This window comes from Arachis ipaensis, chromosome B9, assembly GCF_059453495.1.
Source record: "Arachis ipaensis isolate K30076 ecotype BB chromosome B9, ASM5945349v1, whole genome shotgun sequence".
In the NCBI taxonomy this organism is placed as follows: domain Eukaryota; kingdom Viridiplantae; phylum Streptophyta; class Magnoliopsida; order Fabales; family Fabaceae; genus Arachis; species Arachis ipaensis.
Window position 1 is genome coordinate 67,346,362 of NC_142444.1, and position 6,000 is coordinate 67,352,361.

Genomic DNA, 6,000 nt, shown 5'->3' on the forward strand with positions numbered 1-6,000 from the left:
ACCCATATGGTCTTACCCTTTCATTATCCTTTGCAAACTAATGTTGAGCCTATTTTACCCCTTTGTTCTTTACTTTAGCTCATCACTAACTCTAAGCGGAAAATAATATTGTCCTTAATTTGAATCCTTGGTTACCTTAGACTAGTGAGAGTGTTCATGATTTAAGTGTGGGAAAGTTTGGTCTGCCAATATTTGGTTTGAGAATTGGGTGTGTATATTCTTGTGAAAATGTGCAAAAATAATAGTTGAGCATATATTCTTGCATTCAATATCTTAATCATATGCATGGAGAAAAATAATAGAAAAGAAAAAATATATATAAAATATAAAAAGAAAAAAAATAGAAAAAAGAGAAAAAGAAAAGAAAAAAGAGCAAATAAGTAAAAGGGGACAAAATGCCCCAAAGTAAATGGTGATAGCAATGCATATGTACTGTACTCGAATTAGGATGCATGATTATGTGGAAAACATGGTTAATGGATAGTTAGATTTTGTATTGTGATTACATGGATTGTCTTAAGTTAGGTGGGAAAAGTTTAAGTTAATTAAGGATTCAGATTTTAGTCCACTTGACCAAATACAATCCTACTTTGACCCTAACCCCATTACAACCCTTAAAAGACCTCTTGATATGTGCATTTGTGCATCAAATTTTTGTTGATTGATAGAAGAAGAGCAAGCCTTAGAAAGCAAGGTTAGTAGAGAATTGAGAGAATCAAACCTTAAACACATGAGTGATTAGAGTGTATACACTTCCAGTGAGGGTTTGAGACTCGATTATTTGTTCCTGGCTTTCATGGGCTATTTTCTTCTGCACGTTTACTTATACTTTATTTTATGATTTGAATTAGTGAAATCCATTTTATATTTGTTTTTGAAAGATTTATTTACTTTTCACCAAGTAGATAGAAGTATTTTTGTATTTAGTTGCATTCATATAGATAGGTTGCATTTCATACTTTCTACCATTCCTCTTCACTCTTATAGTTTCTTTTGAACTTAGCATGAGGACATGCTAATGTTTAAGTGTGGGGAGATTTGATGCAACACTATTTTGTGATACATCTTGTGCTTAATTGAGTGGATTTTATCCACTATTCTCACACTTGTTCATGTAAATTGCATGTTTTACATTTTCCTTCCTAATTCTGTGCTTTGATTGAAAACATGCTTCTTTGGCCTTAAAATTGCTAATTATTAATTCCCTCTTATTACCATTCGATGTCTTGATATGTGTGTTAAGTGATTTCAGAGTTTATAGGGCAGAAATGGCTTAGAGGATGGAAAGGAAGCATGTAAAAGTGGAAGGAATACAAGAAACTGAAGGAATTGTAAAGCTGTCCAGCCTGACCTCTTGGTACTAAATCAACCATAACTTGAGCTACAGAGGTCCAAATGAGGCGGTTTGAGTTGCGTTGGAAAGCTAACATCTGGGGCTTCACAACAATATATAATTTGCTGTAGCTGCCCCGAAGATAGGTGACGCGCATGCATGGATCACGCGCATGCATGGCCTGGAGAAAACTCAATCCATGCGTACGCGTGGACGACGCGTACGCGTGACTTTACAGCATCCTTGACGTATCAGAAATTGCTGGGGGTGATTTCTAGGCTGTTTTTGACCCAGTTTTCTGCCCAGAAAATACAGATTAGAGGCTATAAAGTGGGAGAATCCATTCATTCAACAAAAAAAGACAACATTCATAATTCACAATTTTAGGTTTTAGATGTAGTTTCTAGAGAGAGAGAGGCTCTCTCATCTCTCTAGGTTTTAGGATTTAGGATTTCTCTTAGGTTATGTTTACTTCTTCTCCATTCTAGGTTCAATGTTCCTTTAATGTGATTTCTCTTCTACTTTTATTTACTCTATTACTTTAGTTGCTCTATTTCACTTGCTAATTACTTATGTTGCCAAATTGGCTTATGAACTCTTCATGTTAATTTGATTTCCTATTTAATACAATTTGAAGTATTTCAGATTTAAGGTTGCTTTCTTCTATTTAGGATATAAATAATTTGGATTTTTTCCCTTTTGGCTTTGGTTGAGTAATTGGTGACACTTGAGTTGTCAAACTCAGCTGTTAATTGAAAATTGGAAATTGCTGATTGATTTGGATCCCCCTAAAGCTAGTCTTTCCATAGGAGTTGACTAGGACTTGAGGAATCAAATTGATTAGTCCACTTGACTTTCCTTTATTTAGTAAGGGTTAACTAAGTGGGAGCAATAGCAATTCTCATCACACCTGATAAGGATAACTAGGATGGGATTTCAAGTTCTCATACCTTGCCAAGAGTTTTTCTAGTTATTAATTTAATTTCCTGCCAATTTATTTTCCTGTTCCTTATTCAAAAACCTCAAAAAGATAATCTTCCATAACCAATAATAAATACACCTCCCTGCAATTCCTTGAGAGACGACCCGAGATTTAAATACTTTGGTTATCAATTTTATTAGGGGTTTGTTACTTGTGACAACCAAAAATTTTGCACGAAAGGATTTTTTGTCGGTCTAGAAGCTATACTTGCAACGAGAACTTAATTGTGAAAATTCTAGACCGCGCGAGAGTTCCGTTCGTCAGTCACTCACTGCATTCTAGTGATTATTACCTCATTCCAACAATGTGTGCTTCCTTGCTTTTGCATTTACTTTCTCACTATCCTGCCTTCTATTTTCAGGATGAGTCATTATAAGCTTAAACGGAAGTAGAAGAAAGAACACGCAGCAACCGGATGATCCACCAGCTGGAGGTGGCAATCCGAAGAGTCGCCGTACCCCCTTGCTCATCTTTGAATACACCGAGGACGGTGCAAACTTTTAAGTGTGGGGAGGTCGTCCAACTAGTCGGGGTTTTTGGGTGACAAATTTCTAATCCCAACACTTGTGCATTTCATTTTAGGTTTTTAGGATTTTTACTCGTGTTTTCTTATTTTTGCATATGTATACATAATAAGCTTAGTCAAAATAATGAAATTTTCCAAGGATTTTATCTATAGGGCATCTCAATTGATTTGAGTGAAAACTTTTCATAGAACTTGCTTGAATTATATACATTGTGGAACATGATTTTTGAGCTAAGAACACACAACCTTGTGAGATTTGAGCCTGATTGTGTTACATCTTATAACCACTTATTTCCCTTCTTGTGTGCATTAGTCTCTTCCTATGATTGTAGTCTTTGATTTGTTTAATTCTATATGTTCATTATTCCTTATATTCACGCACTTTTATGATTGAGGCCATTTGTTTCATTAGCTCACTCACCCAAATAGCCTACCTTTTATCAACTTTTGTTAGCCAACTTTGAGCCTATGATTAACCCACTTTGTTCTTAATTTTAGCACATTACAAGCCTTAAAGCAAAAAAAAAATGTCCTTAATTTGGATCTTTGATTAGCTTAGGCTAGTGAGTGTGTGTGTCATTCAAGAGTGGGAAAACTTGGGACATTGGTTGAGAGAAAAGGGTATTTTTGTTTTGTATTTCTATATTTGGGAATTGGGTACATACTCATGTGTTAATTAAATGTAAAACCATATGCATTGATGCTCTTGTATATATTTTAAGTTTGAAAAGAAAAAACAAAGAAAAAAAATGAATGATAAAGAAAAAGAAATATATATATATATATATATATATATATATATATATATATATATATATATATATATATGAAAAAGAAAAGGAAAAGAAAAAAAGGAAATAAATAAAAATGGGACAAAATGCCCCAAAGTAAAGTTCAATAAGAATCAATGCATAGGTGTTGTGAAATGAAAAGAAAATGCATGAGTATGTGAAAAAGTGAAAAATGGGTAGTTAGGTTAGCTTTGAAATTGTATAGGATGCCATAGGTTAGGTGGGAAGTCTAAGCTTATCAAGGATTCAAATTTCAAGTCCACTTGACCAAATATGCATCCTACCTTGACCCTAGTCCCATTACAACCTATGAAAAGACCTCATGATAATTGTATGCATGCATGAAATATTTGTTGATTGTTATATGAAAAACAAATCTTGGAAAGTATGATTAGGGGAGAATTGAGAGAATCAACCCTAAACACTTGAGTGACTAGAGCGGATACACATCCGGTGCGGGTTCGATTGCTCAATTACATGTTTTCACCTATGATCATCTCTTCTTGCAAGTTTATAAAAATATTTAATAACTCAATTCAATTGTGGATTTGATTTGATTGCTATTGCCTTAACCCTTGTGCATATATATGTTTTCTTGGGAATTGATTTATTTTGACCAAGCAGTTGCATTCATTTAGAAAGTTGCATATAGATAGGTTGCATTTAGTTAGTTTGCATTGAATAAATGTTGATACCCTTTGTTTCCTTCTTGCTTTTAGCATGAGGACATGCTATGGTTTAAGTCTGGGGAGGTTGATAAACCCCATTTTTAGGGTTTATCTGATGCTTAATTTAGGGGATTTTATCACCTTTTCTCACATTTATCCAAGAAAATAGCATGGTTTCATGATTGTCTCCTAATTTGTGCTTAAGTGTGAAAACATGCTTTTTAGGCCTTAATTGGCTAAATTTAATTCACCTTTGATTCCATTAGATGCCTTGATGTGTTTGTTAGTGAATTCAGGATGGAAAGGCTAGGAATGGGTCAAAGGGGTGAAGAGGAAAAGCATGCAAGTGGAAAACTCATGAAGAAACAAGGATTTGGGATGCTGAGATCGACGCGCACGCACAGCATACGCGCACGCGTGGATTGTGAGGTCGCATGGTGACGCGTACGCGTGGATAGCATGTAACACCCTAACTACCAAAGTTCACGCTTCCGGCTGCACCACTCTGATAGTTCGGACATTACGACGACTTTTATGCTATTTAATACTAAAATATGAGCCTGTTTAAAACTTTAAACTGCAACACCACTCCCGAAAACACTTTCTTTCAATAACGTACATCCATAGATACCATACAACTTACAAAAACTCATAAAGGGTACATCCATATATATACATATACATATATAATGTTACAAGCATTAACCAATACAATTCCTATCCCTCTTACATAATATATCAAGATAATAGCGAGGGTTTAATAAACCATAACAAACAATACAGAGCATTTCAACAACAACTAAATAAACCCTTCGTGACTTCAGCGTCCATATCCTGAAAGGGAAAAAATGTAGGGGGGTGAGAACATCATCCTCGAAAGGGTTCTCAGTAGAGGGGTTTTGGGAATTACTGTAATAGGATACGTGAAGATAAACCGTACCAGTGATTACTACCCGTCTTATGCCCCTTTTCAAAAACAACAGTTTACAATAAAAGTAAAGTTGAAAATCATTTCTAAAAGAGGAACCGTTCAATTCTTAAAAACTCAAAAGCCTTTCAAAAAGGTTTGACCATGCCGAATCAAATTAGCATTTCACACTTTTCCAACTCAGAAACACAAAAATGAAATCAACCATCGGTTCACCTCATTTTAACCACGCCCCTAGGCCCAAACAAATCCAACCAACAACCAATCACCACAATCCAACAGAGTCCCAGTTGCAAACACAGATAGGAAGTTCAAGCACAAACAAACAGTTACAGCAAGTAGAACAAGTAGCAATTAATCTCAAGTAATCACATAGGCAAACCAAGTACAATATGCACACGCAAACAATGTCACATAGATGCATATGATGCATGCCTGTCCCTAGTGGCTGATGATATCATCTGTCGGTTATATAGCCAACCCGACACGTCCTGGTAGCTAACCATAGACAGAAACACCCATCGCGGAGCAAGTAGGTTTGAGCTACAACCCCATTGCTACTACCCGCTCAACCCAGAGCCAGTGGAATAACCACTACTGCGGCTACTACCCAGGCAGCTGTTTAAAAGCTCAACCTGGAGCGAGTGGAATTACCACTACTACCGCTACTACCCAGGCGTCACAGTCTCTGACCTGGAACAAGTGGGACGAACCACAACCCTTGCTACTACCCAGGTATCTCAAGCATATATTCATTCAGTCCCAGCCATGG